The sequence below is a fragment of the Canis aureus genome, chromosome 30 (genome assembly GCF_053574225.1).
Source record: "Canis aureus isolate CA01 chromosome 30, VMU_Caureus_v.1.0, whole genome shotgun sequence".
Classification (NCBI taxonomy): domain Eukaryota; kingdom Metazoa; phylum Chordata; class Mammalia; order Carnivora; family Canidae; genus Canis; species Canis aureus.
The window spans coordinates 18,703,006-18,729,548 of record NC_135640.1 but is presented as its reverse complement, the minus strand read 5'-3'; the positions used below and the strand labels follow the sequence as shown (position 1 = coordinate 18,729,548).

At 38.0% G+C, this 26,543-nt stretch overlaps 1 long non-coding RNA gene and 1 other non-coding gene across 3 annotated transcripts; one reads left to right on the top strand and one right to left on the bottom strand.

Annotated features, from left to right (window-relative positions):
- The first annotated feature begins 14,813 nt into the window (after positions 1 to 14,813).
- LOC144301770 (uncharacterized) lies at positions 14,814 to 26,310 on the top strand. Of its 2 annotated transcripts, none has more exons than XR_013368606.1 (4): positions 14,814 to 15,820; positions 16,025 to 16,162; positions 20,001 to 20,080; positions 23,089 to 26,310. It is a non-coding gene; the product is annotated as an uncharacterized LOC144301770 (long non-coding RNA). The 2 variants fall into 2 exon arrangements; XR_013368607.1 differs by lacking the exon at positions 23,089 to 26,310 and adding an exon at positions 21,184 to 23,077.
- Positions 16,227 to 16,330, bottom strand: LOC144302136 (small nucleolar RNA U13). Its single transcript, XR_013369009.1, has one exon. It is a non-coding gene; the product is annotated as a small nucleolar RNA U13 (small nucleolar RNA).
- Positions 26,311 to 26,543: the final 233 nt, after the last annotated feature.

Genomic DNA, 26,543 nt, shown 5'->3' with positions numbered 1-26,543 from the left:
GATCTAATACTTAAGGTGAAAGCATTTCTTAAATCTTTAGCTTGTATTCCCCTGTAACTAGATGGTTACTTTTTAAGGATCTTTAATAGCTTGAATTATGTTTTGCGGCTCCTGGGTGTCTCAGTTGGTTAAGCATCTGCCTTTGGCTCAGGTTATGATCCCAGGGTCCTGGGATCAAGCCCTGCTTCGGGTTCACTGCTCAGAGGGGAGCCTGCTTCTCATTCTCCTCCCCTCTTGTGCTCTCTCTCTCCATCTCTGTTGCTGTGTCTGTGTCTATGTCTGTCTCTCTCTCCCAAAGAATTATAATGTTTTATTGGCCAATTCAGATCAAACTTTAATTCTAAGTCTTAATCGGTGGTTCTTAACCCCAGAACATTAGAACTGTAGCTGGGATGCCGGGGTGCAAGAGTACCTGGCTCTGGGGGTGCCAAATAGACATTGCCTGTGACAAAATCCAAAGGCAGAGAAACAAGTGGTGGTGAAGCGAAAAAGGGATTTCAGTGAGGCCAAAACCAGGAAGACAGTGGATTAAGCCCTCAAAGACTGTCTCCAAAGTGCTGATAACACTTCCAAGTTTATATTAGGAAAATGTGTGGCAGAGGTGGGCGAGTCCATGCAGGTGGGCAGTAAAGCCAAATCTACCACTGTCTTGGGGTCAATCCACATGGGTCTTGCTGGCTCGAGGCAGTTCTTAACGCTTGAGGGGGTAGTTTTGGTTCCCATCAAGGGATGCTTTGCCTATTGGGTCTTTTGCCTGAGTTGAAGGAGAAGCTGGAAAGAAAAACCTTAATCAATTAGAAAGTTTGAAGTCAACATAAAGGTAATTGAAATCTTTTTTCAGAATCATCAAGGGCAAAGAAAAATACTGATATTTGTTCATACCCCCAGAGAATGATAAATTGGTTTGGGGTGGGGCCTGACCATCAATATTGTTTAGTAGTTCCCAGGTAATTCTCCTGGGTTGAAGGTTGAGAACCACTATTCTAATTTTTATCTTGTGCATATCTTTATTCTCAAAAGAAACTCAGAAACAAAACCAAAACTGTGTTTTGTTCCCAGGGTCAATAGCTGTGCTCTCAATTTTTGATTGCACACATCTATTAAAAAAAATTAGAGCACATACCAAAGTATCCTTGTGTGTTTGTACTACTTCACTAATATATTTTCTATATTATAAAACTGAAGAGTAGACATTTGTATAAATATGAAAAATAATAAATGTTTTCTTTCTGTACCCCTGAGTATTCTTGTAGCCACCCTGGAAACCATTGTTTCACAGGATAAAGTCCAAATTCCCTAGCATGGAATTCAAGGTTTTCTCCAAGCAGAGTTTTATCTCCCTCATATCATTGTTATATACCATATTGTGTTTTGTTATATTTCCTATTGCCTTATAGGCCTCTTTCCTGAGAAATAGACGATGAAATGGAAACTTGCATGTGGAAGGTGTACCGAGGAGCAAAGGAAATAGGATCAGGCTGAAGATGGAGGAGATGCAGTTGTAACAGAATTCTGGAACCGGGTGACCCTTCAGAGTTGAGGCAAGGGATTTAGGCCTTCATCCCGCATTAAGTAATTAATCTGTGTGAGCTGCTCTTGGGTGAGGTGGTTCTAACCTGCCAGCTGTTGGGGGAATGAATGAATGCTTCCAGTTCCAGGAGGGATGCTTGCCACAACATCCGCCACATTCCCTGCAGCATGTCTCAGCACAATTTCTTCCTTATACATGAATATTTTACTGTCTGTCCTTAGAAACCTAGCACTCCCTGGAAGTTTAATTTAAACCACCACCACTGCCTCAACGTTTCTTTGTACTCCTCCATTGAGAGCAGTACCAGGGGACACAGCACAGCAGCACAGGCAGGGATTTGAGGATGCTTGGGTGGCTCAGTGGGTTAAGCTCTGACTTTTTTTTTTTTTTTTTAATTTTTATTTATTTATGATAGTCACACAGAGAGAGAGAGAGGCAGAGACATAGGCAGAGGGAGAAGCAGGCTCCAGGCACCGGGAGCCCGATGTGGGATTTGATCCCGGGTCTCCAGGATCGCGCCCTGGGCCAAAGGCAGGCACCAAACCGCTGCGCCACCCAGGGATCCCTTTTTTTTTTTTTTTTTAATTTTTAAAGCTCTGACTCTTGATCTCAGCTCAAGGTTGTGAGTTCAAGCCCCACATTCAGCTCCATGCTGGGCATGGAGCCTATTTTGGGGGTAAAAAGGGGGAGGGGGCAGAAAGCAGGGACTTTGATGTCACAAACACTGTCTCTCTTCCAAATTTCTGTAGTTTACTTAAATGATTTAAATGGCAAAATAAAAAAACAAACTAAATGGCAAAATAAACATAATTAAGATGCTGTAGTGATTTTTTCATGTTTATTTAATTTAAAAGTTTATTCTGAAATAATATTTATACTTTTATGAAAAATTGACTTTTTTCAGATTTATGAAAATCTGATGACAGAGTAACAGATTTTTTTTTTTAATATTTTATTTATTTATTCGTGAGACACACAGAGAGAGAGGCAGAGACACAGGCAGAGGGAGAAGCAGGCTCCATGCAGGGAGCCCGATGTGGGACTCGATCCAGGGTCTCCAGGATCATATCCTGGGCCAAAGGCAGATGCTCAACCACTGAGCCATCCAGGTGCCCTGGAATCAACTTCTTCTAAACTCTTGTTAATGGTGATATTTTGATCTCTTTCCATGAATCACAAATATTCTTAGTGGCATCTAAAATGGTAAATCTGGGCAGCCTAGGTGGCTCAGCGGTTTAGAGTAGGCATCCCAGAGTAACAGATTTTTTTCATTCAACTTTATGGTCATATAATTTATGTGAGAATGGCTTTTTGAAGAAATCTTAATTAGGAAAATAAACTTGTCATATATATATGTTTATACACACACACACACACATATGCATTAATTAAATGAATTACTGGTTCAGGGCACCTGGGTGGCTCAGTTGGTTAAGTGTGTGCCTTCAACTCAGGTCGTGATCTCGGGGTCTTGGGAATCAAGCCCCCCATAGAGATCCCTGCTAGGTAGGGAGTCTGTTTCTCCCTCTCTCTCTCTGCCCCTTCCCCCCAACTTGTACACCCTCTCTCTCTCAAGTAAATAAAACCTTTAAAAAAAAAAGAGAGAGAAATTACTGGCTCATGAAATTTAAAATGCAGATATAATCACTGTATTTCAACACTAGTCAATCATGTTAATTTATATATTATTCCATATATTTATAATATATATATGTCTACTTATATTATTTATTTATTTTTAAAGATTTCATTTATTTTTATTTTGTAAAGATTAATTAATTTATTTATTAGAGAAAGAGAGAGAAACAGAGACACAGGCAGAAGGAGAAGCAGGCTCCATGCCAGGAGCTTAACGTCAGACTCGACCCCGGGACTCCAGGATCATGCCCTGGGCCAAAGGCAGGTGCTGAACCGCTGAGCCACCCAGGGATCCCCAAAGATTTCATTTATTTATTTATGAGAGAGAGAGAGGCAGAAACATAGGCAGAGGGAGAATGAGGCTCCATGCAAGGAGCCCCATGCAGGACTCAATCCTGGGACTCCAGGATCACACCCTGAGTCAAAGGCAGATGCTCAACCACTGAGCCACCCAGGCGTCCGTACTTAGGATATTTATAATATAGAATATATATGGCCATTAACTTCTTTTGTATGTGCTAATTATTTGTTGAACACCTGTAGCATCTATAATACAGGAAACATTTTAATTAGTGCTACTGGAGAAACAGATGAAATGGGATTCCTGTTCTGAAGTACTCAAAATTAGTTAACTGATGAAAAATAAACAATAATAAATATTTCAAGTAACATTTCAAGGAAAAGGAGACCTGCTGGAAATAATTTAAATCCTCCTTATTATTGGTCAGTAATTGGTACTGACCTTTCTGAATATACCATAGAATTTTAGGAGCCAGGATGGTCTGGAGGAGTTTTCTCAAAGGATAGATAGGATTTAGACAAGTTATGAATCCCTTAATTAGTAGTGACCTGATCTGAGAAATAGAGCGGATCTTTATGAACTGCTTAATATATGTATGCTAGGTCCTCAGTTATAAAAAACAACAACAGTAATTCATGCAAACACACACACGTAATTTAAATAAGTGCTGAGGGTATAAATTGAATATCTGGAGAAGAATGGGGAAGGATTCAAGGTTTGTGGTACAATTTAAGGGAAACAACCAAGGTGGCAGAGATCCAGACGTGCTAGGAGGTCAAGGTGAAAGTCTATTTGATGGAAGTGAAGTCCTGAAACAGGAATGGAATGGGCAAGAGGACAAGCAACAGAAGTATGTTGAGAGAGATTTTTGTAGACCTTAAGTAATACAATTTAGACTGTACCCTGTATGGTACCGGAAGAATGCATAGAACTGTACTAAGGGAACACAAATCTGAACATGTTACTTCCAAGTCCTAGGATTTCCATGGGTTAAGTCTGAATTCATCAACCAGACTTACATTCCTCAATTTCTCAAAACTTTCTCTTAAATTTCTCTTCATTCCTTAATCTCCTTGTTTTCTCCTTCCTCTGACATCACCATGGGGTTGCTATACACACCTTCAGATACCTCATCTGGAGTTAATTTTCCTATTTTCTCAAAGCTCTCTGTTTAACTCATGGTTATAGCCACTGTTAGATTGCCTCTGGAGCAGACATGAGTCTCAAGAACCAGGCTATGCGTAGAGAGAGAACAGATAATGTTCTGTTCATCTTTGTATCCACCTCCTTCCAGCACTCAGTACAGACTAGAATTGAGTGAATGTTATTTGAAATAGTGATTTCTTATTATAAACCAATGAAAATAATGTCATTTCCTCTTACAAACTGACAGTAATACACATTACAAGTAGGCCCAACATAAAAAGCTGCTTAATGGATGGTAAAAGGTGAGTCATATAAATTCCTCTGCTTGAAGAATTATTTCTACCTGAGTAACAAGATGTTTTTGATCCAACTAACCTAAGTAGTTGCGTTAAATCTAAGGACTGTTTGGCAGGGGTGAAAAAGAATTATGACAAAGGTCAGTTACTATAAGGAAAAATTTTCTTACCAAAAGAACTATTTTTTTTTACAAATGATAACAAACCTCTCATGACTAGATTGTCTGACCTTCCTGACTTGTTTGTATTAAAGAGAAGCAATTTTTCTGTTGTTCTAGCTTGATAAAAAAAAAAAAAAAAAAAGTAGAAGGAATGGACATGATAATCAAACTTGACTTTTTGTCATTTATGAAGGTCATGTCATCAGCTATGTTGGGTGCAGGGCTGGACTTTATTCCATTGGTTGATAAGAGTTATCAACACTCTACAAGACAGAATCTTTATGTGAAAGTATTTTTATTGCCTAGTTTATAGTTACTTTCAAATCTCTGCCTCGTTTGTGATTATGTGATTACTAAATGTACTTTCATGTCAGGGCTAGAGAGAGTGTCTGGATATTGAAAAAACCACCAGAGACCAAGAAAACCTAAACTTAGACTATTCATTAACAAATGACCAGCCCATATGAATAAATAACAATGAATGCACAATAATCTACTTGTTTTTAAAAAGGCTTATTAATCACTCCTGGAGGGCCTGGGCTAGGTGACTGTGTCATATATAGCTTTTTAAAATCCCCATCAGTAAATATACAACTGCAGAAAATGTAGCTCAATGCCAGAGAACACCAGAGTAGTGCTCTCTGGAGTTGGGGAACCTGGCAACCCTGTACACCATAGAAAGCATTCAATAGGGGTGACTGTGTGGCTCATTCAGTTAAGTGTCTGCCTTTGGCTCAGGTCATGATCCCAGGGTCCTGGGATCCAGCCCCAAGTCAGGCTCCCTGCTCAGCCGGGAGTCTGCTTCTCCCTCTCCCTCCGCCCACTTGTGCACACTCTGTCTTCCTCTCTCACAAAGAAATAAAATCTTAAAAAAAAAAAAAAAAAAAAAAAAGAGTATTCAATAACGATTCTTGAATGAAGGAATGAATAGATTACAGGGTTATTTCAGAATGCTAAGGCAGAAGAGAGTTTGACACAAGCCATTTTTGAAGCCAAAGCCATTCTAGTATTAGTCTAAACAGGGTGATCCATGAATAAACATGACAGTGCCATATTAGCTGTACCAGACATTTAAGAAAATATAACTCTCCAGGAACATCAGCTAAAAAAGGACAATTCCACATAAAATCACTTGCAGATATGTTTCCTGATGGAAATAACAGGAATAAAATTCAACATTAATATGAAATTCAGAAAATTATTTGTGAATATTGAGTGCTTTTCTTCACACATTTCCCTCCTCCACTCTTCCATCCTTGGGGCACAAGAGCTGCCTTTTAGTGTGAGTGAGTAAAAAGCGTTGGTGAGTCATATTAGCTATTTTTAATACAGGCATGTGAGAGAGCTGTTTGAGAGAGGATTTACTTGCAAGCAATTGGATTTGAGAAAGCCCAGGCTTCAAGCCAGATTCTGGAGTGAGGCAGAAATGGAGACTAGACAGGAAAGCTTGTAGGCTTTTCAGACTAAAACAGAGAGAATGTAGATGTAAAACTAGGGTTTAATTTGAGTAGTAATTTAGAGTAGGTGTTGATTTAGGAAGATCTGGAAGATATAGAATTAATGGAAAGGTTAATGATGGGTCTCTTGTAGTGAGAGAGTGATGACAGGTTATGGAATACCCTTAACGCCTAAGCATTATGTATTTTAATGCCTAGGTGCTAAAAAGTGGTAGCAAAAAATAAATAGTGGTGCATTTTTATATAGTGGATTTCTTCCTTTCCCTGTACTTCTAACTTTACTTCATGAACATGAACCTAATTTTATTATTTTTTAAATTACTTTTTATGAACCTAATTTTAAAGTAAAAGAGCCTCATACTAAGCAGCAAAACCATATTAATTCTGTATTAATTCTTCAATTTATTAGTAGAGAAGAACTTATTCGGACTATTCGTGGAATTTGAACGACTAATAATGGATGACAAAGCCCTATGTAGAATTGTTAATGCCAAGGAAATGTGCGGCAATGTACTGTTCAGGTTGCCTGCAGACTAGATAACCCAGATAACCAAACTTATAATTACGTCTAAAATTAAATAAGTAATAGGTGAGGGCCTGTGTATACGTGTGTGTGTTTTAATGATTGAAAAATACTGACTTAGTGCATGGATCTTATAACATCTATTTAAATGCAGTGAGACTTGGTGGTTTATTCTATTTTCCCGTCGGGGGTTCTAGATATGTGAGATGGCTGGATGGAAAGTTTTTCACTGGTATGGTATTGTCCTAAGTTACCTATCATTTCTGCCTAAATTATCTGTGGAACAAGGCACCAAATATATAAACAAATTCCACAAATAGTCCCAATAAGTTCTTCTCTACTAAAATTGAAGAATTAATACAGAAATAATACAGCTTTGCTGCTTAGTATGAGGCTATTTTACTTTAAACTGAGGGCATAACATATTGCATAGCTCAGATTGTGTCATTATGTTGCTAAAAATTATTTTTTTCTTTTAAAGATGCTATTTATTCATGAGAAACACACAGAGAGAGAGAAGCAAAGACATAGGCATAGGAGAAGCAGGCTCCATGCAGGTAGCCCCACACAGGACTCGATCTCAGGACCCCAGGATCACGCACTGGGCAGAAGGCAGGTGCTATACCCCTGAACCACCCAGGAGTCCCATGTGGCTAAAAATTCTTGATGGGGACACCTGGGTGGCTCAGTCGGTTAAGTGTCTTACCTGCGGCTTAGGTCGTGATCCCAGGGTCCTAGGGTCAAGCCTTGTGTCAGGGTTCCCACTCAGTGGGGAGTCTACATCTCCCTCTCTTACCCTCCCCACAATCATTCTCTGTCTCTTTGAAATAAATTAGATCTTTAAAAATAAATAAATAAAAATTCTTGATGGAAAGTGTTCTTTGCAGCATTATTTATAATAGCATTAAGTTGGAATTAACCTAAATATCCATCAGTAGTGAATTGAATAAATGAATTGAAATGATAGGATATATCCCATATAGTAGAATGTTATGATTTCATTGAAAATGATTGAGGTAAATAGGTGGAGGGATTAAGAGTGCATTTATCTTGGTGAACACTGAGTAGTGTATGGAACTGCTGAATCACTATAATGTATACCTGAAACTAATATAACATTATATGTCAACTACACTGAAATTCAAATAAAATGAAAAAAGAAAATGATTGAGATAGAGCTGTATCGATACATGGTGACATAAAACAATGTCTAATACATACCATTAGTTAAAAGTTTCAAATTGCAGTGAAATATACACATTTTGATCTCATTTATGCTGAAATAGTTATATGTGGCATAGTCTTGTGGGAAAATAGTATAATAAAAATAGCTAACATTGCTAGCAGTTAACTGAGGGCTTCCTATGTACAAGCACCATTCAAGGATCTTTAAATGTATTTATCAATTCCATCCACAGATATTCTTTGCATACTATGTTAAGTGATAGGTATTCAGCAATAAATGAAATCAGTGGTTCTTGACTTGGGGTGATGTTGCCCCTAAGGGACATTTGGCTATGTCTGCAAACATTTTTTGTTGTCACAAGAATGCATGTATAGGGGGATTGCTACTGGAATCTAGCAGGTAGAAGCCAGGATGCTGCTACTTATCCTACATTGCCCAAGACTGCTCCTCACATCAAAGAATTATTCAACCTAAAATGCCCATGGTGCAGAGGTTGAGAATCCCTGAACTTGACAAAATCCTTGCCTTCATGGAGTTGGCAATTTTTTTACAAGATTTTATTTATTTATTCATGACACAGAGAGAGAGAGAGAGAGGCATGAGAGATGCACACACACAGAGAGAGATAGAGAGAGAGAGAGAGGGAGGCAGAGACATAGACAGAGGGAGAAGCGGGCTCCATGCAGGGAGCTCCATACAGGACTCGATCCCAGGACTCCAGGATATTGTCCTGAGCTGAAGGCAGACGCTCAACTGCTGAGCCACCCAGGTGTCCTGGCAATTATTCACTCAATCCTTGTAACACCTTTATGAAGTAGGTGCTGTTATTATCTGTTATTGCAGATGAAGATCCTGAGCCACAAAAAGGTTAAATAAAGCTACAAGCTAAATTGTTTATGTTTACCCCCAGGGAATTGGGTTTGATGTCAGCTTTCACTCTGCACGTACCCTATTTTGCTATCTTTGAATTTTTAATAGTGAACTTGTTTTATAATTATTTTTCTAAATAAAATTTGAGTTAAAAGGGGGTTTAAAATGCTTTGTTCATCCCAATAACCTATTTATTTATTTATTTATTTATTTATTTATTTATTTATTTATTTATTTATTTATTTAGCTGGGGGCAGCCCCAGTGGCTCAGCGGTTTAGTGCCGCCTTCAGCCCAGGGCCTGATCCTGGAGACCTGGGATCGAGTCCCACGTCAGGTTCCCTGCATGGAGCTTGCTTCTCCCTCTGCCTGTGTCTCTGCCACTTTCTCTCTGTGTCTCATGAATAAATAAATGAAATCTTCAAAAAAAATTTATTTATTTATCTGAAGATTTAATTATTTATTTTAGAGAGAGAAACTGTGCACGCAGGGCTAGGGAGATAAGAAACGGAAGATGAGGGAGATAAGCTGACTTCCCACTGAATGTGGAGTGCAACATGGAACTTGATCTCACAGACCTGCAATCGTGACTAGAGCCTAAATTAAGGGTCTGATGCTTAACTGTGTCACCCAGGCACACCCCCCTGATTATTATTTAAAACAACCTAGTGTCCTCAACTTAGCTTTCCAGGTTCCTCATGATCTGGTTCCATTTACTTTTCTAACTTTGTATGCTTCTCATCTCACATATTCTGTGCTCCAAATGCAGTAGGCTATTGCCTCATTGGGGGTGGGGGGGGCTATACTTAGGTAACTCATCTTTCTATTACCTGTGAAACTAAATAGGATCTTGCATATGAATTGTGAATGAAAGCAAATTACAAAGATGAGTTCTTTTTATATGAACCAAAATGTGTTCCCCTGTAATAGTTTTTACCCATTGGTCTTAGTTTAGGTATTTGCAGTTTATAGCTAAGGCACCTTCAAAAGACAACACTACCAACATTTAAATATTTATCTTTTCTAAGTTTTCTCTTGTAAGTGAAACCTCTAATTCTTCTTTCAGTGATTTCCCTGGCTAGACCTTATTTCAAGACCACTCACCATCCTGGTTGCCCTAGAATGTTCTACTTTGCTGATATCCTTCCTAAAGTGGGACGTGCAGTGTGGTGTATCCAGTTCAGGGGTGAAATGAGTAGTTAGAAAACAAACCATCTCTTACTCCTTTTATTCTGAACTTTGTGTATGTAGGCTTTCCTTGCATTTTCTTCCTTTGGCAGCTGGGTCACACAGCACTGAATCACAGCTCACCATTATAATGAAAGCATTTTATTATGGTGCTGAGTCATCAATAAAACATCAAATCATATTTAGTACAGTCTACTTAAGAAAGCAGGGAAGCAGGGCACCTGGGTGGCACAGTCAGTTAAGTGTCCAACTCTAGGCTTTGGCTCAGGTCCAGATCTCAAGAGTCATGAGTTCTAGCCAAGCCCCACATTGGGCTCTACACTCAGCACAGAGTCTGCTTAAGACTCTCTCTCCCTTTTCCTCTGCCCCTCCCCCTGCATGAGCTTTCTCTCTCTCAAATAAATAAATCTTTTTTAAAATCAGGGAAGCAGTGAATGCAGCTTATATTTTTATATAAATATATATGTATATATATATTTTTAAACTTGATATTTCTTAAAGAAATGGTCACATAATTATCGGGCGCATCAAACTCTACAAAAAACACAAATTCTCCCAAAGATCTGGGAAAACAACATTTAAGTGTACCATGAATCAGAATGAATCAAGAGAAACCTTTTTTAGAGCATAACAAGAATTGTAAAGATTAAAGATAGCTTGTGAGTGCCAGTGATTTCAAAGGTGGTTTTTGAAATACCTAAGATTTATTTTTTTTTTTTAAGATTTTATTTATTCATGAGAGACACAGAGAGAGAGAGAGAGAGAGGCAGAGACACAGGCAGGGGGAAGAGCAGGCTCCATGCAGGGAGCCTGACATAGGACTTATCCCAGGACTCCAGGATGACACCCTGGGCCGAAGGCGGCACTAAACCGCTGGGCCACCCGGGCTGCCCGAAATACCTAAGATTTAAAATAAAAATAGCTACATGGCGGGGATCCCTAAGTGGCTCAGTGGTTTAGCGCCTTTGGCTCAGGGCATAATCCTGGAGTTCCAGGATTGAGTCCCACATTGGGCTCCCTGCATGGAGCCTGCTTCTCCCTCTGCCTGTGTCTCTGCCTCTCTCTCTCCCCCTGTGTCTCTCATGAATAAATAAATAAAATCTTTAAAAAAAATAATAGCTACATGGTTTGCCAGAGGTCACTCAAAAGGTCAGTGACACAGTCCCAAGTCCTAGATCAGGGTCTGAAATGTCCAAAATAAAGTGAATTTTAAATATTTTACATCTAAGGGGCAGCCCAGGTGGCCCAGGTTTAGCGCCGCCTTCAGCCCAGGGCCTGATCCTGGAGACCCGGGATCGAGTCCCACGTCAGGCTCCCTGCATGGAGCCTGCTTCTCCCTCTGCCTGTGTCTCTGCCTCTCTCTCTCTAACTCTCTCTCTCTGTGTGTGTGTCTCTCATGAATAAATAAATAAAAATCTTAAAAAAAATAAAATAAAAAATAAATATTTTACATCTAGGGATGCCCAGGTGGCTTAGCGGTTAAGTGTCTGCCTTTAGGTCAGGGCTCCCTGCATAGAGCCTGCTTCTCCCACTGCCTTTCTCACTCTGTGTGTCTCTCATGAATAAATAAAGTATTTAAAAAAATTTTTTACATCTAAAATTAATTAATTAATTAAAATTTTACATCTAAAAAATTGTGCATTTGGGAGATAATGTGTTTGAGAACAAAAGTTTGGTGCATACTCAATTGGATGTTATGTCTCCACAAAGTCTTCTTTATTTCTTTAGCCTTATCAATGAAACAGTTGGTTTTCCATCTCCTATTGAAAGCTACACTTTCTACAACAACTTGAAATATGTAATAGCTACCAGTGGACAGCTTTAGCAGTTGTTCAAGTGACTAAAATTTTATCATTTACTTTCTCTATCCTCTAATCTCTTCCAAGTGACAAGGCTTACCTTCTTGTGGTATTCATGGTAGTGTTCTGATCACACTACTATTCTCCAAGTCTTCAGTGGCTCTCAAATGTATTAGAAACTAAATGAAGATTTGGAATAGTAGACTTAAAGAACTTCTTATGAATTGACTTTTTTTTTTTAATCACACAAGTCTTTAATTTTCCTCTTATGTGGTGTTTCTGCCACAGACAGGAGAGACTCCCTGCTTTCTTCTAAATAAGACTTAAAACTTCTAGAGTTTGAGGACATGCTTGATCTGTTAGTTCATGCTTGTAAGAGCTCTCTCTAGGGTTATGAATTTTCTCAAATGATGTATGTTGAATAGTTCAAATGGACTCATTCAAGCCACCTCTTCACAAACTAAAAGTGCAGTGGAATCAAGATTCAGAGAAGGTGACTTGAGGATCCTGCCTAATCAGGAAGTAGCTCTGAAATGAAAACCCGTTTTTTTTTGTTTATTTATTTATTTTTAAACTTTTTTCAAGCTTTCATTTATTACTTCTTATCTTCCCTTTGAGCCTCTTCATGCAAGATACAGAATATAGAGAACATAGGAGAAAACAGTAAAATAATAGCTAACACTTGATGAATGCTTCATATATATCGGGCTTCTTTACACACTTTATCACAAATCTTTTTATTTTATTATTTATTTTATTTTATTTTATTTATGATAGTCACAGAGAGAGAGAGAGAGGCAGAGACACAGGCAGAGGGAGAAGCAGGCTCCATGCACTGGGAGCCCGAGTGGGATTCGATCCCGGGTCTCCAGGATCAGGCCCTGGGCCAAAGGCAGGCGCTAAACCGCTGCGCCACCGAGGGATCCCCTCTTTTTTTTTTTTTTTGACTGACATTTTAATTGGATCTAAAATGGAATTGTAGCTTTGGGATCTGAGTTTGTGAAACACATGGCCCAATAACAAAATATACTGATTTGAATAGTTGATCCAGTTGGCAGTTTTCCATTATGAGAACCTGGATGAGTAACATCTACGGATGATTTCTAAGTCTTAAGTATTAGTTATCTTTCATCCAAATTGCCACAATATCTATGAAAGCTACTAAAAGGAAACATTTGAGATGGGTTAAAGATTTACTTCGTCTTCCTTTCAGATCACTCCTGTTTGTCTCATGAATAACTGGAAGGAGACAGATATGGAAAGGGTCTTCACAACCTATACATTGACCAACCAGCCTTTGAAATAACTAAAAATTACATAGTTTTGAAGATCTTATTTATTTATTTGAGAGGGAGAAAAAGGGAGAGCACAGCACGAGAGGGGTGAGGGGCAGAGGGCAAGGGAGAAGCAGGCTCCCCGCTGAGCAGAAAGGCCCATGCAGGGCTCTATCACAGAACTCTGAGTCATGACCTGAGCCAGAGGCAGAAACTTAACTGATTAAGCCACCCAGTCACCCCTAGAAATTACTTTAATATGGTAAAAATAAAGGTTACAACTTACCTGTGATATATGTAACCTATTTGCTAATAATAGTCTTTATTTAGAGTGTTTATTTTTCTGTTCGTGATACCTAAATATCAACCTTAACACTGGTTTAGAGCATAAGAACCCAAATGGCCTTATCCTTTCTGGACTATAGCACATTTTTTAGTTTCCTGAGTTTCACTAATTTGAGTCATGTATCACATATTCTTAGCTCAAAAATTCAACTTGAAATGAAAAATGGAAATTTGTGTGTGTGTATATATATATGTATATATATATATAAAAACAGGAAGCTAAGAAATATTCCTAAAGTTTGTATGAGTCAGAAAATCATATTGCTATATGTTCGGGATCACAAACTGAGATAGGATGCCTATATATTGAAAGATTATATTTTTAAAAAGTTGAGAAATAGTATAAAGTAATTATGAAAATATATGTCAAGTAATAAGGCAAGCAGTTTTTATCCTGGATATAAGACTATTTCTTTGAGTCTTGGAACTGAAAGACCATCTGGAAATAGAGTTGACTTGAGTGGAGGATGGAGATTGGAGCTGCGGCGGGGAAATAAAACAGCACCACATGCTTTCTTGGTCCCTTCTCTGCCAATAAATATTAATTTGTCTCTTCCATTGACCTCCCTCATTGTCATTCTCAATTTAACTTTTTAAATATTCTAAATTTGGAAGATAAATCTTAGAAAAATTTGACCTCTTACACCGATGTAATTTCCATATTCAGTTCCTGTGAACCTGAGAGCCCTCCTTTATTTCTCCTTGTCAGGGATAAGACTTGCAGAAAGCTGTAAATACATGCTTATTACCAGCCTAAGATTTACACAGATAGGAAATCATAAGTAGATAGAGTTGCTGTATAGTTCAGCTTTGTCTGAATTAGAAATAAATCATGTTTGTATAATCTAGTCTTAGCTAGTTCTATTTATTCAGCCAAGTTATTTCCTGCACAGAATCTGCCTTTGCCTGGCAGTTGGAATCTTTTTTTTTCTTTTTTTTTTTTTTTGCTTCAAATTGCTTCTCATTACATTTATTTTGAAGTGCCACCACATGCAGCTTGTGGTTGATTTACTTTCGGTCCAGCTAATTTCATCCACAGTGCTCATCTTAAGAAAGCAGGTTCTTCCGGATTTGCTGATTTCCTAATCATTCTTTCTGTAATAAATCATATAGTGTCATTAGACTTTACAGGATTTATTTCCTCACCTTTACAGAAATAATTTGTTATTAAATATGATTTGATGGAAACAGAACTATATTGTATATTGAGGCACCTTGCTTATTTTCATTGTGTCTCCGGTCCACCCACCCAAATGACTTCACCTGTCATGTCTGCCTCATTGGCAAAATGAAGGAGTAGGATTGTGTCAGTTGTTCTCAATTCTGAGTGCTTATTAGAAGCATCTGGGGAACTCCAAAAATACAACTGTCTGGCCATACTAGATGAGCTAAGTCAGATTCCCCTGAGATAAGACCTAGGCATTGGCATTTTATTAAAAGCTCAACCAGACACCACTGGATGAATGATTTTCATGGGTCTTTCTAACTTTATGATTCCCTTATTCTGATATTAATGACTTGGACTCCTTCTCCTACCTAATCTTTATAGATAGTATAGGAAGAGGAGGGCTTGCTGTATTTGATTCACAGTTATGGATATGCCATCATGTGACATTTTAACCTCACTGAGTTGTGAAAAGTGAATAACAAATTTGTGTCCTGAATCTCTTAAGATTTTTTTCTTTTTTAAGATTTTATTTATTTATTCATGAGAGACACACAGAGAGAGGCAGAGACATAGTCAGAGGGAGAAGCAGGCTCCTCACAGGGAGCCCCATGTGGGTGGGACTCACTCCCCGGGCCCCAGGATCATGCCATGAGCTGAAGGCAGACACTCAACTGCTGAGCCACCAAGGTGTCCCTCTTAAGATTTTCTAAAGAGTTAATTTTTATTTCCACAATTTAAAATAAAAAATTTTTATTTCCACCACTATATACTAAATGCTAAATGAAAGATGAAGATGCCTTCCATGGTATCTATACTGAGGGGGACAGTCCGGAAAACCAGGGATTTGGAGAGGTATGCCTGAGGTGCAATGGAAGCCAAGAAAACACTGCCTGTCCCGGACGGAGATAGAAGAATTTTTTTGAATCCTATGTTGGCACTGTGAGTACAAATGTCTAGAGGAAAAGGGAGTGGATGCTGGAGGATGGGGTGATGGGGAAGATGTGCTGTTCTTTGAGAAGTGCAAAGAGTTCAATCTAATGTGGACAGCTTGAGATGAGAAAGATGGAAAGGTTATAGGGGGAGCATATTATGAAGATCTTATTTGAACTTTATCCATATAATTATCTCTACTCGCTTCCCTAGGAATCACTCAACCTCTCTCCACCACTGTGGCATTAATTAGATGTTTTCAGAGATTTATACTATTATATTTAAATAAAACAATAAACTCCTTGGAGAAGAAAATAATTCAAAGTATGTTTATAGGAAATTTCTGGTTTGGTAAGTACATTTATTCATGTTGTAAGATTTTTAAAGTTCTTTTTTTTTTTTTTTTTTAATTTCATGTCAGATGGGTAATGTGCCATGGTCATAACAAGGTTTCAGGGAGGCACATGTCACACAACGGCATGAGCCCCCAATCATCACGCTCATGAACTACAAAAGGATCCTCTTATTCTTCTTTGACTCAACATCATTATTTTATATTAGATTTTATTTCCTTATCTTACTATAATTCCTTAGTTCTTATTCTAGTAATTATTTGGCTAAATAATAAATTGTTTTTCTTCATAGACATCCTTCTTAGAGTAGAACAAGTGTGCTTTCCTACTCAAATATACTTCAACCTAAACTAATAACTCTTAATCAGGATGTCTGCCTTCTTCATCACCCTATAAATTAATTTTCTCCTCTTTCTCCTATTCTCTTCTTTAACTAGAAAAGATAGGTCTTCTACAAAACTGTCCATCACTTTTTTTTTTTTTTGTCCATCACTTTTTAAGCTCATATTGATTTCTGCTTCCCCTAGAATTGGTGGTACTTGATTTTTAAAAAAATTTGAAATCAAAGTACTCCAAATTATTTTGTATTATTTTCTATTTTATTAATTTTTGCTATCTACATGATAGCAATATAAATAATGATTAGAATATTGAGCCACATTAGCCAAGAAAACCCTAGAGAAATAAAGAGACTCATGTCACTAGCTATTATAATGTGTCACAATGGTCAGTAAATAAACTTATATGAGACTGGTATTAGAAATGACTTGTAGATCAGTAAAATGGAACTAACAGTCCATTAACATGTCTAAGCATATTTAATGATAATTCAAATTTAGTGTGGATCAATGAACTGGTACCTAAAAGGCCTTTGACAAATCCTATACTTGGGTCTTAAAAATTCTGACAAATCCAACATTCCTTTTTAATTAAGGAAAAAGAAAGAAAAAGAAAACAAATATATTAATAAGAAACGCAAGCCATCAGTGTGATAGGAAAAGATACAACTTCTTGGACATTAAAATTTTATATGCATGTGTATACACAACATATTAAAGCCAGCATCATTTTTAATGGAAGCTTTTTAAGTTTTTGTCATGACAGATGAATTCTCATCACTACTAGTACTCCCAGTTTAGAAGTACTAATATAATTAGACATGAGAAAGTACTGAGAGGTATGGATATTTAAAAGAAGGTGACACAACAATCATTATTGGCAGATGATAGTAGATTAAGAGAAATAAGTAAGAGAATATCATTATGAACAATGAGATAGATTAGTAAAGTACTTGATTTCACACACAAAAATACATCCAAATCAATCATTTTCCGATATATATAGAATAATTGGTTGGATAATGTGGTAGTGGGAAATTAGCAATTGTAGTAGCAACCAAAGAAGAAAATACTTAGAAATGAAGCTGACTGGGCAGCCCCGGTGGCTCAGCGGTTTAGCGCCACCTTCAGCCCAGGGCATGATCCTGGAGACACAGGATCGAGTCCCACATCGGGCTTCATGCATGGAGCCTGCTTCTCCCTCTGCCTGTGTCTCTGCCTCTCTCTCTGTGTGTCTCTCATGAATAAATAAATAAAATTTAGGGATCCCTGGGTGGCGCAGCGGTTTAGCGCCTGCCTTTGGCCCAGGGCGCGATCCTGGAGACCCGGGATCGAATCCCACATCGGGCTCCCGGTGCATGGAGCCTGCTTCTCCCTCTGCCTGTGTCTCTGCCTCTCTCTCTCTCTGTGACTATCATAAATAAATAAAAAAAAATTAAAAAAAAATAAATAAAATTTATATAAAAAAAAGAAATGAAGCTGACAACAAAATTGTAGAAAGTTGTTGAAGAAAAGTTAATACTCTTGAGAGATTTAGCAGAAAAAGATTGGAAGAAATACTCAAACTGCTGGAGTTGGGCAAGACATGATATCCCCAAAGGACATTTTCAAAATAAGACGGTTGCTCAACTATCTTCTAAGGAGGGTGATTTTTGGTAACTGGAGGGCCCTTTGTTTGAACATCAAGACAAGTTTGAGGAATCAAATTGAGATGGACTGGCTTGCAATCAAGTTTGCAAGCCACTCCCTATTTCAGCCCCAAATAGAGCTGATAATGAATAAGCACAGACATGTCCACTAGGGATTTTTCTCTAAGGTGTGTTTTGCAGAACCTGTTTTCCATCTAACCTATGAAAACTCTATAGTTATGTTCAGTAAGGTCTTTGGATGAAAAGATGTTTTTTTAGAATAGAAGAGAGATGCTGAGCTCATGTATCCTGGTAGTCTGAGGCACGGATCAAATACAAAGACAGCTATTTGGACATTGTCTCATCCCCCCCACCCCCTCCCCCACCCAATTAGGGGACATCCGAAATCTGGGTTACCATGAGAAAATATTTGCAATATTTTTGGCAAAGTTCTAATAACCTATATAATAATGGTCTTCCAATTCAGTTAAGCTAGGAAGAGACAAATCATAAAAGGGCAAAGGCAATTCAAATAGTAAAAGACACAAGTAGTCAGGGCACCTGGGTGACTCAGTCAGTTAAGCATCTGCCTTCGGGTCAGGTCATTATCCCAAGGTCCTGGGATGGAACCCTGGCATCAGGTTCCTTGCTCAGCAGGGAGTCTGCTTCTCCCTCTACTTCTCCCCCCTGCTTGTGATTTTTCTCTCTCTCATCTCTCTCTCAAATAAGTAAAATCTTAAAAAAAAAAAAAGATACAAGTGGTCAATAAACATGTAAATAGCATACAACTTTACTTATAAAGTAGAGCACATTGAGAGTAATGGAAATGCAAATTATCACCTATCAGACTGGAAGCACACATATATATATTTTTCATTTATCTGAAGATGATTTCCAAATGATGGCAAACTTGTGGGAGAAAGAGATGTCATCTATTGATGGTGGGATATGAACTGGCACTCTTCTTCTATAGGGTAACTTAGAATTTTATTTATTTAAAACCTAATATGGATGGATAGATAGGTAGGTAGATAGATAGATAAACATTACCTTTGACCTATCAATCACAATTCTGAGAATTTACCCTAAAAATTAATCAGACCTATACAGAAAAATATATGTGGAAGGATGTTCATTGTAGAATTTCTTATAAAAGTCAGAAACAATTAAATCAACCATAGAGTATTTGCTAAATAACTTATGGTATAACTACATTGCCACATTAAAGAATACTATGCATCCATTAACGATGATATAGTAGATAATTACTTATTGACCTGGTGAGATATGTATAATCTTTTGTTAAGTATTAAAGGCAAATTTGTACAACTAAATATTATTTATGATATCATTTGGCTAAGAAAGCTTTCTCTATATGTCTGTATCAGAATCCATATGTATGAATGTGTCTACAAAGACACAAGCATACTCTGTTTACATGTTTAGGAAGTGAAATTTTGAGTCATCTTAATGATTTCTATGCTTCTTTCATATGAAATAAAAATAATTAACTTGTATGATGATGACAAAGAAAGATTCATGGCCCCGTCAGATCTTTTAATATTTTTACTATTTCCCAAAAAATATTTGTTTTATGTTCTTACTTTACTCTAGTTTGTAACTTTATTTAAAACAATTTTTTTAAAGATTTTATTTATTTATGCGAGAGAGAGAACCAGCATGAGAAGCAGAGGTAGAAGCAGATGCCCCGCTGAGCAAGGAGCCCGATGTGGGGCTCGATCCCAGGCCTCTGGGATGATGACCTGAGCTGAAGGCAGGCCCTCAACCTACTGAGCCACTCAGGTGCCCCTAGTTTGTAACTTTAAACTCTATTCACTTAAAATAAAGCAATAGCTTCTTTCTCCCTCAGGGATCTTCATCACGCCCTGTACTTTTTTGGCAGAGAAGAGCTGGCAGGAGGGCGTGTCAAGTGTTTTCTGGTGTTTAGAGGTAAGAACATTACTATTTGGCATCTATTCCAATACAGTCGCCCTAAGCAATTCTGCTGAACCAAGAACATTGCCAGTATGTGTATGTGTTTAAGATTCCAAGAAGTGAGCTATTAAAACAATAAAAGAAGTGCTGGATGACAGCTTCTGGGAATATGTGTGTATGCACTTTCAGAGAGAATACCTGAAACCAAGCCAATGCACAGACTACATGGACCATTGGACCATTTTTCTTGCTACTCTTCCGTATACTTTATAAGCCATACTAGTGTTTGCAGATACTCTTGCATTTAAACCCACATAAGACACTTTTTTAAAAAGTATTTATTTATTTATTTTAGAGAGTTGGGAAGGTGATAGAAAGAGAAAGAGTGAATCTTGAGCAGACTCCCTGCTGAGCAGGGAGCTAGATAAGGGGCCCAATCCTATAACCCTGGAATCATGACCTGAGCTGAATTCAAGAGTTGGATACTTAATCATCTGTGCCACCCAGGCACCTCTCAAGTAAGATACTTTTTTTAAAAGATACTTTTAAGATACCTTCTTGAGGTGCTTGTTGAAAAGACAGAATAAACGTTCTTGGGAGCATGGAGAGTGAAAAAGGCAAAGAACTTGGGTCATTTAGGCCAGCTCTTAGCCATTTAATTAGATGCTTTAAATGTGAGCATATTTTTTAACCAACAAAGAAATTACAGGGTAGCCTAGAAAGAGAAATCACTCAAACCTTAAATGTAGGAGACAGAGAAGAGGGAACAATCTTATCAGTGAAATATCTCAGCAGCATATGTCTCTTTTGAGGAACTATTAGTGTATAGTAGATTTTCCACTATAAAAGGATGTACCTTGCAATAAATTTCTGTTCTCCCATGGATGCAAACTTGTGCAGATGATGGAATAAGGGTATGTTTATTCCAATATGTGTTCCTTTGAATCAGCCTGTTTTTGGTAACATTAACCCTAAAGTGCTAATGAGCCTCATTACTTTCTGCATTTGCTAGTAAATTACTGGGCAAAAATTTATTCTTTTAAAAAGTCTAGGGGCACCTGGGTGGCTCAATTGGTTAAGCATCTGACTCTTTTTTTTTTTTTTTTTTTTTATGATAGGCACACAGTGAGAGAGAGGCAGAGACACAGGCAGAGGGAGAAGCAGGCTCCATGCACCGGGAGCCCGACGTGGGATTCGATCCCGGGTCTCTAGGATCGCGCCCTGGGCCAAAGGCAGGCGCTAAACCTCTGCGCCACCCAGGGATCCCAGCATCTGACTCTTGATTTCAGTTCAGATCATGATCTCAAGGTTATGGGATCAAGCCCTGCATCGGGCACCCCACTCAGTGGGAAGTCTGCCTGAGATTCTCTCTCCCTCTGCCTACTACCTCCCCTCCCTGACTCTCTCTAAAATAAAATCTTTAAGAAAAAAAGTCTAAAGAAAGTTAGCTAATAAACTCCTTGAGTAGGCCCAGCAGATCAAATAATTTGCCACATTGACTGGTTACTAGGTTCAGAATAAGAATTCCAGGGAGGGGGATGCCTGGGTGGCTCAGAGATTGAGCATCTGCCTTTGGCTCAGGGCATGATCCTGGGGTCCAGGGATTGAGTCCCACATTGGGCTTCCTGCATGGAGCCTGCTTCTTCCTCTGCCTATGTCTCTGCCTCTCTGTTCTTTCATGAATAAATAAATGAAATCTTAAAAAAAAAAAAAAAAAAGGATTCCAAGGAGGGACTTATTGGGAAGGCAGGAATGGAGGATTATAACTTCCTTTATTTATGCTTTACGTCCACTAAGAAAAAATGCTTGTTGATACAAAACTGCCTGGATATTTTAATATTTTTTTTGCAAGTTTTATATTACTTATCATTTATGTACCCTCATTTCCTAAAGAGGAAGGAAGGATAGAACTGAGTGATAAACTAGACAATGGGAGTGGTTTAGTGGGCCATAGTGTCTTTCCTTTGTGTTTCCAGCATTTGCCTACTACTAAGGAAATCTTAGGACACTTTGTATAAATAGGGCACAGGGTTCATTACTCAGCACTTTAGTCAGCGAGTCACCATTACTGGCATCTCTGTGGCAGCTTTAGGAAACTACAGAGGATTTATTGTGAATGAGATGAGCTGGATGCACTGTCTCTTAGCTGGATCTTACCAGTTTGTCCACATTCTGAGGACTAACCAAATTATTTTTTTAAATATTTTATTTATTTATTAGAGAACACACATGTGAGAGAGGATGAGAGAGAGGGAGAGAGAGATAGCAGGGGCAGAGGGAGAGGGAGAAGCAGATTCCCTGCTGAACAGGGAACCCAACATGGGGTTCAATCCCAGGACCCTGGGATCATGACCTGAGCCAAATGCAGACACTTAACTGACTGAGCCACCCAGGTGCCCCTCCAAATGATTTTTTAAGATGCTCCCAGACCATTCCAGTTTTCATAATGACTCTTGTTTTCTACAACAAGCTAAACTTAGTTCATTATGATTTGTCAAAGGCTGACTAAGAGAAGTAGCTGGGAACTAAGAAAGGTATAAAATGAGAGAGGCGGGCTGCCTGGGTGGCTCAGTTGGTGAAACATCTGCCTTCGGCTCAGGTTGTGATCTTAGGGTCCTGGGAGCCAGCCCTGCATCGGGCTCCCTGCTCAGCAGCGAGTCTGCTTCTCCCTCTCCCTCTGGATCTCTCTGGCTCTTGCTTTCTCTCAAATAAATAAATAAAATATTTTTTTAAAAAATGAGGAAAATAAATCATATATTTTGAATGAGTATAATTGGTGGCCTAACTAGGAGGCAAACTGCTCCAGAGTGGAATGAAAAGAATAGAAAATAGGAACACAGTTGGGTAGAGCAGAAAAAGCATGCACAGTTAAAACAGATCAATGTGAATATAGCTCTTAAGCCCATTAGGTTTCTAAAATTGAGAGTAATGAACATATCGAATATTGTTTATTCTAGGGACCTTTTTTTCAAAAGAATTTTGATTCTCAAGGGTGAACTGTCTTTTTTTTTTTTTTTTTTAAGATTTTTATTTATTCATGAGAGAAAGAGGCAGAGGCACAGGCAGAGGGAGAAGCAGGCTCCATGCAGGGAGCCCGACGTGGGACTTGATCCTGAGTCTCTAGGATCACGGCCTGGGCCAAAGGCTGCTCTAAGCCGCTGAGCCACCCGGGCTGCCCATGAACTGTCTTTAAAGTATGTCACAGTCTTTTTCACAGTGACAGAAGAAGGATGCATCAAAAGTTGATCAACTTTTGATCTATACTGTTAATTCCCTACATGGCAATAGTAAAATTCAATCCTGCTGACTGGAGTAATTCCCTTCCAGAGAACTCGGATATTCTCATAAAACAGCTGGCATTGCCTGAAAGGGAGGTATTGTTGGTAGGTAAGCCAGCATCCTAGAGGCTGGGACTCTGCCAGCATCTCATATAACAAACATGTTGCTGATCCACTTTTGTTTGTTTTCCCAGACAAAAATGATTACAACATACTTCAGGGCCAACACAGAAACTTTGCCTTTGTAATGTATTAACTTGCTCTCAACCTTCAGATGTTCAAAATTGCTAAACTAAATGACAATATCCAACCTAAAAAAAATACTAAAACCTGGCTAAAAACTCAATTGGCCAAAAAAATAAAAAATAAAAAATAAAAAAAAAATAAAAACTCAATTGGCCAAGAAGTTATTTGTATATTACTTTTGTAAACAGATCACCAGTTTTGTTTTTTTGGGAGGTATTTTTGGAAGTGTTGCCAAAGAAGAAAAATGTCCATATTTCTGTAAATATACATATATTTATGTATTTTCTTTCATTAGGAAGCTCTGATTTAGTGGCATACATACTAGATTAAATTTCAGAACACTTGGATACTAACTGTACTACTTTGAACAAGTCATTTAAACTCCTTGAACTTTGGTTCATTCATTTGTAAAATGAGGATAGTAATGCTTCCACTGACTACTACATAGTATGATTACAATGATTAAATGAAATATTGTACACGAAAGCAATTATCACCTACAAGGTGTGGTACAAATGTGAGGGCCAGAGGGGTTGTCCTTGCAACAGGTGCTGGTCCTGAGGCACTGGAGAAATAGAGTAGACTATGCCAGTTCTATCTCATTGTTCTGCGACTGAGAGCCTAGAAGAAAACAAAGGAGTGGCTCTTGAGTTGGCAACTCCTATTTCTCCATTAATATTCAGAGAAAAATAATTTTCAAGCTCTCTCCCCCAATGAAATGAGTCCTTTCCTCAAACTGTTGGAAAAACTCATCAAGTATTTAGGTGTTTCCTCTGTTCTGCTTTTTATCTAGAACTGTGTTGTCCTAGTGACTTGTGAATCTTGAACTCATGAAGTACAGCTAGTCAAAACTGAGATGTGTGTAAGTGGAAAATACATGGCAGAGTTTGAAGACAATAGTCCAAAAAGAAACAAAAAAGTAAAATTTTTTTTACATATTATATATTATTATATTATATTTTACATAATATATATTTTATATATTACAAAAAAGTAATATATTTTTTACCTTGATTACATGTTGTAATAATAATATTTTAGATTATTGAGCTAAATAAAATATATTGTTAAAATAAATTAAATAGAAAGAAAGAAAGAAATAAAAGATAAATAAATAAAAGAAAGAAAGAAAAGAAAGAAGAAAGGAAGGCCATTCCATCACCCAAAAGTAAGCAGTCAGTTTCATTCATTTCTTCATTCATCCATTCATACACTCAATGAGAATAGGGAATGGAGAAATTTGACAGTCTCATATCCTGAAAGGACAGAACAGAAAGAAATTATTTCTCTCTTTTGACTCTCATGGTTCTGAAAAGGAAGAAATACTCTGATTGAGCTTTATACTGTATGTATTCAAGTTTCTTATTAAAATCTTACAAGATGGTTATTTGCATTCATTTTTTATCTCCCTTCTGAAGGTCTAGATGCCTTAAAGTCAGAAAATTAATTTACATATCTTGCTTTCTACGTAACAGGTGCTCAGTAATGTCATAGAATGCTATGGGTAAAATAAATAATACAATCTGTTTATTAATTTATCTTTCTGACCAAAATTAAAATTTGAACCTAAAATGCCATGTAATTGATTCAATGTTGATGATATATACATTTTTTTAAATGTGGCTTGTGGTGTCAGATACATTGTGTTGCCTTTTATCTGTTAAATTACCTGCAGAAGTACTTTACATGGGAGTGAATAAATTCTTCCTAGATTAGGTCCTGGCTGATGAGGAAACATTTATTCCTAAAATACAATCCTTACCCACTTTCATCATCTCACTAACAAACTAAAAATTGTCCGAGGAAGAAACTGATAAACATTGTATGAAATATGAAAGAAAAAAAAGCAGTAAGAGAAGAACAATAATATCCCATTAACCTGGCAGATCTGGAGTGAAAACCCAGCAGGGGGATGGAGCAGGTTAGAGGCGGGAACAGCCAAACAGCACAGTGAGCACTCAGCAGGCTCCCAGCCCAGCAAACCCCCGGGGTCTGAACAGCCTCAACCAGTCTAGAAGGGAGGGCTTGGGGGAAGGGCCCAGCTCAGCCGCAGGGATCAAAGAGAAGCAGGGGAAACAGCCAGAGCAGTGTCTGCTCTTTGAGCAAAGATAATGGAATCCTCTCAGAGTGAAGAGAATGAACACACAGAGAGATTTAAAAACACAACAAACCCAGAGCTGATCTGATTCCTTTATTCCATACCTCAAATTCATCAGGCTTGTCCTCAATTCAAAATCACACTATATTGAATTACAGGGTTAGAAAAAAAATAAAAGGGCATCCTGTTGAGTGTTTTTCCAACCGAGGGTTGCAACTCTTTAGTGTGGGAAATCAATTCAGTGGGTGGAGATTTGCATTTAAAAAAATGAAATAAAATAGAGGATTTGCAAATATTGGGGTAAATACTGTTTGTGAAAATTTGGGGCTCTGTGTGTGTTTGTGTGTGTGTTTGTACAGATAAAAACATGGGTCGCAGTCAAGCAAACTGAAACTCCGTGAAAACTGGTGTAGTCTATCCCACTCTAATTGAGGTCTACAAAAATCAATTCTCGGAAATTAGATCTTCAGGAAGAGCGATTTCATAAACTCTTTATTTTTCGATTTCATAAACTCTTAAGACTAATCCTCACGCAAGGTGTTTTCCTGCATTCTACAAAGGTGACACAGACTCCGAGCAATCTTTCAACAAAAACAGTCAGTTCTTCAGAAAAGAGGTCCAGGATCAGGCATTTCATTCTGATAAAGCTAATGATGTTTGTCAGAAACTGTGGGCAACCTTCCTTTAAAGCCCCTAATTAAGGAGCGGGAATGAGAAAAAAATGGTAATAGCATGTCTCAAACGTGAAGCTGCTGCTTGGCTCCTATTCATTAGGGAGCCCACAAACTGTGGGCTCTATTTAAGGAAGGTCTGGGATGGTTTGAGGAAAAAATGAAACAATCCCTCAAATGTTTCT